The sequence below is a fragment of the Gadus morhua genome, chromosome 1 (genome assembly GCF_902167405.1).
Source record: "Gadus morhua chromosome 1, gadMor3.0, whole genome shotgun sequence".
Lineage (NCBI taxonomy): Eukaryota > Metazoa > Chordata > Actinopteri > Gadiformes > Gadidae > Gadus > Gadus morhua.
Window position 1 is genome coordinate 7274851 of NC_044048.1, and position 11873 is coordinate 7286723.

The following is an 11873-nucleotide window of genomic DNA, read 5'->3' on the forward strand; positions in this document are numbered from 1 at the left end:
GCTATTCTACTGCCGTCTTTTCATTTTAACAGCTCTAACCTGTTGCGTTAGCTGCAGACACCCGCATCTCAAACAGTCTGAGCCGTTGATGGGATGCGGCAGCTTATGGCTGTCTTGCGAGACAGCCGTATTCACGCGAGATCACGAGATCACGCGATTAGAGTTGCAGGCTGGCAGCGATCAGCAGCGGTGACAGCGGCGCTTACGTCCCCGATGGAAAGCAGGCAACTATTCTTCTAGGCAGCGATTCAAAGGCGTTTCCAGCCTGAAGTCCTTATAACTTCCAACCGCCCCCAACCCTACGCGCTGCCATACATGTGGCAGGTGACAAGACGCTGTATTGCGCTTTCAAAATAAAAGCGAGTAAAATATAAAAAAAATATATATATATTTTGCGGTATAACAAATGCGCCTGTCTCGAAAATTGGAGGGGACACGTCCCCTCCGTCCCCCCCGGTTCCTACGCCCTTGTCTGCGATCATCACAGAGTCCACAAGCAGCAGGTCGCAATCCCCGATGGGTCACAATTCATGACAGCAGACCGTCGAAATCTGCGACCACACTGTAAATGCGGGGAAAATGAGTCAAACCCCAACCAAATGTTTTCAGGTCATTTGTCGTCCTCATATCTGTATTTGGACGCAATTATTTATGTCTGCGAGAACAGGGAACGGCCCCATTAAAGTTTTAAATTAATTAATTTGCCTTGTAGAATTCAGCAAGATTAAAAGTGCAAATACATCAACAAAATTCATATAAATTGGCAACCTTGTGTGGTTGTTCAAGACACACTGAAGGCATGATGCCACCATAGGTTTGCAGAGAACTACATACAATATGCACACTGAAGGCATGATGCCACCATAGGTTTGCAGAGAACTACATACAATATGCACAGTGAAGGCATGATGCCACCATAGGTTTGCAGAGAACTATATACAATATGCACACTGAAGGCATGATGCCATAGGTTTGCAGAGAACTACATACAATATGCACAGTGAAGGCATGATGCCACCATAGGTTTGCAGAGAACTACATACAATATGCACAGTGAAGGCATGATGCCACCATAGGTTTGCAGAGAACTACATACAATATGCACAGTGAAGGCATGATGCCACCATAGGTTTGCAGCGAACTACATACAATATGCACAGTGAAGGCATGAAGCCACCATAGGTTTGCAGGGAACTACATACAATATATACAGTGAAGGCATGATGCCAGCATAGGTTTGCAGAGAACTATATACAATATGCACACTGAAGGCATGATGCAGCCATTTGCAGAGAACTATATACAATAGAACTATATACAATATGCACACTTGAAAGGGGTGGGGTGGTGGTGGGGGTTGTGAGGGCCGCTGAAACCCCAGTGTCCATCCTCACGGGAAGGGGGGGTGGTGGGGGTTGTGAGGGCCGCTGAAACCCCAGTGTCCATCCTCACGGGAAGGGGGGGTGGTGGGGGTTGTGAGGGCCGCTGAAATCCCAGTGTCCATCCTCACGACTCATTTGAGCCTGGTGGCATGCAGGACAGCTGTACATAGGATCTCTGTCAGGTCTCCCAACACAACCCTCGTGGTACCACCTTCCACAGGTGTCACACTGGATCTGAAACACAACAATTCCCCTCAGGATTAATAAAGTAAATCTTATTTATGTTATCTTAAACCGAGGTCATATTGAATGGGAAAAAAGTTCAGTCTAAATATCTGCGTAAAATGTGTGTCTTCTCCTGTACCAGACTGAATGAATGAATGATCTTTATTTGTCAAAGTACAGGTACAGGTACAGGTACAGGAACCTCGAAATTTGGGAGAGCTCCCCCCTGGTGCTTAAAGAAAAATAGGACAAGGAACATACATAAACAATATATACAGTATGATAAAAAACGAACATACTGTATATATATCTAACTAAAACTGATACATCTAATATAAATCTAACATCTAATATAAATTGAACTAAAACTGACACATCTAATATAAATCGAAATAAAACGGATGCATCTAATGTAAATCTAACTGAGGTAAAGTGCAGTTGAAGTCCTTAGAAAGTCAGTGAGGCAGGTAGATAAATAGATGGTTCGTAGGGAATTGCACAGTTCCCTAGACAGGTTGGCATAAAGAGCAGAATAAAGAATAAATATATTGTTGATTTATACCATGGTTTATTATTTTTTTGTTAATTTAATGCATTTATCTACTTAATATAAACTAAGACTGTTTTAACATACGCAGTCATGCAAAGACACAGGCAAGGTTTGTATATATGTCAATAAGACATGGTTTAAGACATAGTTATATTGACATCCATGTTACATGTGCATGTACAGCCGCTGTTTAACATTCAGACCCTAATTCACATGAATTTAGGCAGATCTCCCTGGTACTTGTTTACATCATGCCTTCTGCAAACAACCTGAGCCAAGAACTCGAAAGCGGTGGTGTTATAACAATAACTTACCCAGTCAGTGGCATCAGGTCTGTCTTGAGACCGCCCTCGCGCTTCTTCTCCCTCTCCACAGTGGTGGCACAGCTCACTGAGATCATCTGGTTAAGATATGGTATTGATTGCATATAATATTTTCTTCTTATTTCCATGGGAAAATACACCATAAGTGATACATACTAACTTTCTAGACTTTTTTATATTCATTGAATTAATGATATTGAAATCCTCATGGTGTTAATAGAAGTTTGAAAAGGGTTAACATAACAGTCTCATTGAGAAGTGCTACAGCAATTTCCCTCCTGTAATTAACCACTGCCCCTTCAGAGTTTGGGAAAGTAGGAGACTCCTCTGCCAGGACTTTCTCAGCATACTAAGAACATGTTTGAATAAATGAATATTCAAAACATACTGGCCCAGTTTAACTTCAAAATTCATCAACTTTATGTCTCTCTAGGAGTTTAAATGTTGAAAAGGAGACCTTTTCAAAATCTGCTTCATGTTTCCGTAAGGAAATATGCAATTCAAAAACGTATTTTGATGGCAAATATTCCACATGAAGTGGAATCCTGCTGCAGGCTATGTGGCACAGTGTTGGCTTTCCACCTGGACACCGTACAGCCCCTCGCTCTCATGAATGCTCTGAAAAGTAGACAAAAAGCATCAAATTATTATGCAATTCTGAAACATCCAGTCCAGCACAATGGACAGGTCCCAGTCACCAGAGCACGAGGTGCACTCCTGCACCACCATGGACAGTACCACAGTTCTCACACACCTGCACTGCATCATCCCATCAGTCAAGGTCATTCCCTTCACCTGTTTCACCCATACTCCAATGGTTAAATAGCAGCATTCCGCCTGCCGGGCCAGGCCATAGAACCCAACTGTTACCTTGTGGTCTCCAGACATCTTGTGATCTTGGAGGCATCGTTGCCGAGTGGATCCAGCACAAGGCTCCTCTGTTCTGAGGGGAAGATGACCTAGAGAAATGTAGATAAGCACATTGTGCATGTGTCACATTCACATATCCTAATACAATCATGGATGTGCCTTGGAAATTTAAATACGAATACATAGCGTAAGATAATGTTTAACTTACTGTGAGTATCCAATGATTTGGCTCAGTCACTACCCCCAGATTGACTCCATACAATGAAGGATCACACTTCTAAAATAACACACAATTTACTGTTAAAAAAACAACCACTATATACAGTAAATCGTAAACAGTAAAACAGTAACAGTAAAAACCTGTGCCTATACCCTTAGAATTGAAGTCTTCCTGTTCCAAATTTGGGTCATGGCATATGTATCAATGCAAAGTGCCTTTTTCCCCCCTTGGCAATTGTGCTTCTGGACCATTCTGAACAGGGTGGCATTGATCACCTGGGGAAGGCAAATCCATTTTAAAATGAAGTCAGTTAACTTATGGTGTACTAGCATTTGGAGTTTTCTTTGTTATATGAGTTAACTAAAGGAGAATAAAATACTGAAGCTTACCTCACTCTCAAGTTCCTGACCCGGAGTTGTCCTACAGATGTCCCAATAAAACAGCTTGTATGGTCCGATTCTGGACAGCAGAAAATGAACATTTTTGCCGTCCCAAGCCTCTCTAACATCTTACATGAAAAAAAGAAAATGTTATAATTATCAAATCGATTCAATATCTTCTCTCCTGAACAGTTGTTTTGTTTGAGTTACCTGAACTTTTAAGGTTGAACATTTACATAGAAGTTTAGAATATCAGAGTGAGCTTCATAGCGTTACATACATTTCTCTGAAGTGGAGGTGGCAGCAGGTGGAGTGGAGGTGGCAGCAGGTGGAGTGGAGGTGGCAGCAGGTGGAGTGGAGGTGGCAGCAGGTGGAGTGGAGGTGGCAGCAGGTGGAGTGGAGGTGGCAGGTGGAGTGGAGGTGGCAGGTGGAGTGGAGGTGGCAGAAGGTGGAGTGGAGGTGGCAGCAGGTGGAGTGGAGGTGGCAGCAGGTGGAGTGGAGGTGGCAGCAGGTGAAGTGGAGGTGGCAGGTGGAGTGGAGGTGGCAGCAGGTGGAGTGGAGGTGGCAGAAGGTGGAGTGGAGGTGGCAGGTGGAGTGGAGGTGGCGGCAGGTGGAGTGGAGGTGGCAGCAGGTGGAGTGGAGGTGGCAGCAGGTGGAGTGGAGGTGGCAGCAGGTGGAGTGGAGGTGGCAGCAGGTGGAGTGGAGGTAATGGAAGAGACTGGGGGAACTTTCAACCTCCGAGGAATTCTTGGGGTTGGGGTAGTGTGCAGCTTCAGGTGATCAGTGTTGACCTTGTGGATAGATTTTCCTGAACTATCCACAAGGTCAACACTTTTCTCTTCAATGTTCACCACTGTGAACGGCCCAAGAAACTCCGGATCCAGCTTTCCCCCTTTCCGCTGCAGGCTACGGACGTTCTTCCTCCACACCATGTCCCCCACCTTAAAGCTTGCTCTTTTTTTCAGGGATTGCAGTCTCCCTCTGGTTCTCTCCTGAACCTTCTCCACATTTTGCTGGACAATGTTGACAATTTTGTCCTGTCGCTCGATGTCCATTGCCACCTCCTCTTCATTGAACTGCTCCTCAAAGGACCCATCGACCTGTAAAAAACAAAATTGCTTATTTAATTTGATTACAGTTCATAAATATGTAACGTCATTCACTAATTGTTCAAAATAGTTTTTTGAAGAGAATATATATAAAGGCAAGGCAAGGCAACTTTATTTATATAGCACTTTTCATACACAAGTAGACTCAAAGTGCTTCACATATAAACATTGTCATACAATAAAATAAAATAATAGATAAGTAAAAGAAAACATATGCAAGAAATGAGTAAAATAGAAAGTGCAATGTATTTAAGAGAAAATTAAATTGAAAGTTAAAAAGGCTTTTTAGTAAGTAAAAAGTTAAAAAGGCATTTTAGTAAAATAAAGGTAGTATTAAAATAGAAAATAGAGGCAAAGTTAAAAAGCTTTTTAGAAAGTGCAATGTATTAAAGATTTTAGCAGAAGGCATAAAAGTCTTCAGTCTTGTTTTAAAGGTGTTCAGAGTTGGGGCAAGTCTTAAATCCTCTGGGAGTTTATTCCAGCTATTTGTTGCATAGTAACTAAATCCTGCTTTCCCATGTTTTGTGTTTACTCTGGGGATAATTAACAGATTGGTCTCAGAGGATCTTAGTGGTCTAGAAGGCTGATGTAGTGGAAGCATATCAGTTAAATATTTTGGGCCTAAACCATGTAGGGATTTATAGGTTAGCAACATGATTTTAAAATCAATTCTCTGACCTACAGGAAGCCAATGTAACGATTTCAGAATTGGTGTAATGTGATCAAATTTTTTGGTCTTTGTTAGAACTCTAGCAGCAGCATTCTGAACAAGCTGAAAATTCCTCAGAGTTTGTTTTGGGAGACCTGTGATGAGACCATTGCAGTAATCAAGCTTACTAGTGATAAAGGCATGTACAAGTTTTTGTAAGACTTCGGTGGACATGAGCCCTCTAAGTCTTGCTACATTTTTAAGGTGATAATATGCCGATTTTGTAACTGATTTGATGTGACTGTCAAAATGTAAATCTGAATCCATGATAACCCCTAGATTTCTGGCTTTGATTGAGGTTTTCAGGGACAGAGAGTGAAGGTGTTGGGTTACTTTAAGCCTTTCCATTTTAGAACCAAATACAATTATCTCCGTTTTGTCCTCATTTAGTTGAAGGAAATTTCGGCACATCCATTCCTTCACTTGCTCAATGCACTGGCACAGCAGATCTATGGGCCGATAGTCATTTGGTGATAGCGATACATAGATTTGCGTGTCATCAGCATAGCAATGATGGTCAATATTGTTATTTTGCATGATTTGCCCTAGTGGGAGCATGTAGATGTTGAATAAAGAGGGTCCTAAGATCGAACCTTGTGGGACTCCACATGTCACGTTGGTTGATTCTGATACAAAGTCGCCAATGGAAACAAAGTAGTTCCTATTTTGTAGGTAGGACCTGAACCAATTTAAGACAGTGCCTGAAAGCCCCACCCAGTTTTCTAACCTTTCCAGAAGTAATGTATGGTCTACAGTGTCGAATGCAGCACTGAGGTCAAGTAGCATTAGTATTGAGGTTTTGCCAGAGTCTGTGTTAAGACGGATGTCGTTTACAACTTTAATAAGGGCGGTCTCAGTGCTGTGCAGGGGTCGAAATCCTGATTGGAAGGTGTCATAGCAACCAGTTGATGCCAGGAAGTGATTTAGTTGCTGGAGGACAACTTTCTCAATGATTTTACTTATGAAGGGTAGATTTGATATTGGTCTGTAGTTGTTAATAATAGAGGCATCGAGGCTCCGCTTTTTTAAAAGGGGTTTAATAACTGCAGTTTTCAAAGCTTTTGGGTACTTGCCTGACTGGAGAGAGTTGTTAACTATCTGCAATATGTCTACTGCTAGGCAGTCGAAAACATTCTTATAGAGGTTGGTAGGTATAGTATCAAGGCAACAGGTGGATGGCTTTAGTTGTGTCACAGTTTCCACAAGATTTTGAGAGTCTATAACATCAAAGCATGCCATCCTTGCCCAGTGGCGCCTCCAGAAGATTATTCCAGGGGTGGCCAATGGAGGCCACTGCAAGTTACGCAGTTACGTCCCAGGCAGCGAGTGTTGACGGGGGGTGTACGAACTGAAGTTCGTACACCTACGAACTTCAGTGAGGGTTTCGTTCCGTCTATACGAGCAAAGGTGTGCGCCTGCAGCCAGAGGGGGCGCCAAAATACCTATTCCCCACACAATATTATGTCGTACTTCATTGACAACCGCTACGCAGCGCATTTACTACATTTACTACTCGTTTTCACATTACCAACTATTGTGAATTCAAGAAAATCTAGACTACATTATATATTTCAAATAAATATGCATAATAAAAATTGTCTTTGGGGTGGCAAGTGGGGTGGCAAAGGATGATTTTGGGGTGGCATTAGCCACCCCTCGCCACCCCATGGTGGCGCCACTGTCCTTGCCACGTAATTTTTGCCTGAACAGGGTGGTAGTCCAACATTTTTGTTTGACGTGGAGATATTGATGGCGCGTCTGATACCTTCAATTTTTTCAATATAAAAAGCTGCAAACTCATTGCATTTCTGCGTGGAATGGAGATCAGGTGGAATTTCTGTTGGGGGGTTGGTCAGTCTGTCAACAGTTGCAAATAGGGTTTTTGCATTATTAGTGTTGGTTTTAATGATATTGGAGAAAAATGTTTCTCTAGCATTTTTTAAGTCTAAATTGTAGGCACGGAGGCTCTCTTTATAGATATCATGGTGAATATGAAGTTTTGTTTTACGCCAGATGCGTTCAACCTTCCTGCATTCTTTTTTCTGTGCTGTTACAGAAGCAGCTTTTCTCCAGGGTGCCTTTTGCTTTCCAGAAATCGTTTTAACCTTATAAGGTGCAATGACATCTATGACTTTCAAATTTTTCAAATTAAAGTTTTCTACAAGATCATCAGCAGAACATAGGTTTAGAGGTGGTAGCAAGGAGATGGCCTTTTTAAAAAGTTTTTAAATTTTGTCTGTATGTCGGGAATAAAAGATATGTTAAAGAAAACACAAAAGTGGTCAGACAAGGAAGGATCAGTCACAGAGAGATCAGAAACATTGAGGCCTTTGTGATAACCAGGTCTAGAGTGTGCCCCTTACAATGAGTAGCCTCTTTCACATGTTGAGACAGTTCAAATGTGTCCAAAATGGTAAAAAGTTTAAACATAAACATTCCAACTAGCCTTATAGTTTTCCTGCACCTGAGATGGATACCTGGCTTCCCTCCCAAACATCAGGTAAAATGGAGAGAAGCGGGTTGTGAGCTGCTTTTTGGTGCGCAAACCAAACATCACAGCGTCCAGGTATCTATCCCATTTGTTGGGTTTTTCTCTTGTGAGCTTCCCCAGAGCTCTAGATAGTTGAAAAAAGTTTAATGTTACCCTTTTATATGAGTATGTTAAATGCTGTTTCTTCGATTTTTAACAAGGTAATTTTGTCAATTGATGTAGTTGTAAAATGCATCTCTTAACCTCTGTATAGTGCCATTTAATCTCTCCACCAACCCAGTCGTCTGGGGGTGGTATGGGGCACAGAGACTCCTCCTTATCCCCAAAATTTGGCACACTTCGGTGTTGATCTGTATGAATGGTGCAGAGAACAAATTAACCCCACTATAACATTTAATAAATAAAACAGTAATTTGAAAGTTCAAATATTTGCTAAAATAGCGATAAAAATACATACTTGGTTGACAAATTCTCTGCCTTGGTCAGTCAGTATTCTCTGTGGCACCTCAAATTGGTATACAAATTTGAGAATGCACTGTGTGACCTCGGCTGCAGATTTCGACTTGATGGCATAGGCCTGTGACCATCTAGTGAAGTAGTCCACCATCACACAGATGTACTGATTTCCCTGATCAGTCATTACAGGTTTGCCAACCAGGTTCATGCCTATAAGTTCAAAAGGAACTTTGGTCTGTTTGAAAACAAAGAGAGAAAGACAGAGAAAGAGGTAATTGCTATGTTATTCACACATGAAATATGTTGAAAATATGATGAATGTTCCTCCCATCTATAGGAACATGGGTTAAAAGACACAAAAATGACATGTTATACCTTTATTGGTATATACTCTGTGGCAAGCTTGAGGTCATGTCGACTTTGCTGACACACAGTGCATTGTGATACCTATGGAAGAGATTTTCATGTGATTTGCCGTTTTTTTTGTGCTGAATAAAGTAGAAAATTATTAAATATGAAAGCAAAAACAAACCCAATTCTCAATGTCGGTGGACATGCCAGGCCAGTAGAACCTCTGTGATATCACACTCTTGGTACGAATTTGGCCGCAGTGTGCACCAATGTCACTGCAGTGAAATTCTTTAAATAAGGCGTCGGCCTCAGCTGCCCCACAGACCACTTTCACCTTTTCCTCCTTGTCCGAGCCCCTACGTCTGACATAAAACAATTCGCCGTCTAGAAGATAGGATGGCAATTATTGATAGGCTACCCTTTAAGCCTGGTTTAATTCGGCCTACAGACTCACATGAGTTGCAAAGCATAACTGCATAATTTATTGATAAATTATTTATTGCAATAATATATTAAATATCTACTTTTGGCCTACCATCAATCGAAAAGTTGGAGGCTCGTCGTCGAAATGTCCAGCGCTGTTTCTTGTCCAATTCTTTGGGAAACTCTTCATTGATGAGAAACTCCCTCAATTGATCAAACATTAGTTTCTCCATAATATAGCCTATATATATAATATATATACAATATAGGCTACAATATATTCGAAACTGCTGTTGAAACTTGTCTTTTGAACTGCTGCAGATAAAGTCTACGTTGTGGTGGTTAACTTTCTGATAACGGTTGTCAATCTGTTTATATTCACGGAATTCAAATTGGATCCAATCAGACACATCCAACGTCATAATTGTTGACATGATGAAGCAGGTAGGTTAAGTGACCCATCATGGATTGCGACCTGCTGCTTGTGGACTCTGTGATGATCGCAGACATGAATAATTGTGCACACATACAGATATGAGGACGAGAAATGACCTGAAAACATTTGGTTGGGGTTTGACTCATTTTCCCCGCATTTACAGTGTGGTCGCAGATTTCGACGGTCTGCTAGCATGAATTCCATCGGGGATTGCGACCTGCTGCTTGTGGACTCTGTGATGATCGCAGACATGAATAATTGTATCCAAATACAAATATGAGGACGACATGACCCGAAAACATTTGGTTGGAGTTTGACTCGTTTTCCACGCATTTACAGTGTGGTCGCAGATTTCGACGGTCTGCTGTCATGAATTGTGACCCATCGTGGATTGCGACCTGCTGCTTGTGGACTCTGTGATGATCGCAGACATGAATAATTGTGTGCACATACAGATATGAGGACGACAAATGACCTGAAAACACTTGGTTGGGGTTTGACTCATTTTCCCCGCATTTACAGTGTGGTCGCAGATTTCGACGGTCTGCTGTCATGAATTGTGCCCATCGGGGATTGCGACCTGCTGCTTGTGGACTCTGTGATGATCGCAAACATGAATAATTGTGTGCACATACAGATATGAGGACGACAAATGACCTGAAAACACTTGGTTGGGGTTTGACTCATTTCCCCCGCATTTACAGTGTGGGCGCAGAATTCGACGGTGCGCTAGATTGATTGTGGCATCGTTGATTGTGACCTGCGTTGCTTGTGGACTCTTTGATGATCGCAGACATGAATAATTGTGGCATTAGTTCATATTTATTTCATAAACGGCAGTAAAAAATAATAATAACGGTGGGCATACAAATAAAAACGGTGGGCATTATAACAAAAACATAAAATGTGCTTAATAAATAGGCTACATTTGATTTCATTTGCATTTCGCAGACCAATAGAATGGATAAGGTGTTTAGTACGGTCAATCACCGTTGCTTCTTTCCCCATAAGACGCTACAGTCAGTAAGACGCTTTCAAGAAAGAAAGCATTGCCCTGTGTCACAAAACGAATGTACCCATTCCGAGTCTAGCTTCAAACTCGTGCATGTTGCTGAAAATGAGCAACAGCGCCCTCTGGGGTCACACCTTTCGACGGGTCGCAGAATTCGGTGTAACACCGGCCCCGTCAACAACTAGGGGAGACCAGGTACAGTTGTAACACTTTTTGCAATTTTTGCGATAAATCCAAAACTATTTCAACTAGAGTAACCAATTTGTTATATTATAAACTTCAATCTGTTAGCTACTGAAACAATGTATTTAAGTGGTTTTATGAAATGTGTAAAGGTTGCAAAATGAATTATAATACCGACTCTCCACTGTTACAACTGTCCCTGTACACAGGGACAGTTGTAACGCATACCAGGGACAGTTGTAACGTGTCTAAAATATTCAGAATGAATCAATCATATACTCAAAATGAAAGATATTATTGATCAGTCATATTATTGTGACTTAATTTCTTGTTTTTAAGTAATCATTACCTTTTTTCATACTGCATGACAAAAAAGAAGCCATCAAATTACAATGCAAGAACTTAATTTAATGAGTAGAACACACATCCTCAAACATGAGATCAAGACTCACTACCTCAATGGGTAGAACAGAACTAAAAAGTAGAACAGAGCTAAAAAGTTTAACAATTAACTTAAACAGTCCCAACAAAAGAGAGAGAGGGGTAGGAGGGCTCGGAAAACCTAGTCAGAGTCACAGTTGTGGCACGTGTAATTATCCCTTCCATCTGTGCAGTCCTTGTGTGCCCAGGCTTTGCAGGACCAGCACTGGAGCCAGACCTCCTTCGACCTGGAGTAGCTCTCGAAGCACACTATGCAACATTCATTTTCATTTTCATCTTCAGATGAGTCTTGTTTTTTCTGCTTCTTCTGTT

The 11873-nt window shown here is 41.6% G+C and overlaps 1 long non-coding RNA gene across 1 annotated transcript; it reads right to left on the reverse strand.

The window, feature by feature from the left end:
• Nucleotides 1–1421: 1421 nt before the first annotated feature.
• LOC115548756 (uncharacterized) lies at nt 1422–4289 on the reverse strand. The gene is made up of 8 exons (XR_003977640.1): nt 4231–4289; nt 3960–4078; nt 3723–3845; nt 3559–3627; nt 3351–3439; nt 2938–3098; nt 2472–2829; nt 1422–1616 (listed from the first exon to the last, which is right to left on the reverse strand). It is a non-coding gene; the product is annotated as an uncharacterized LOC115548756 (long non-coding RNA).
• Between the last annotated feature and the right edge of the window lie 7584 nt (nt 4290–11873).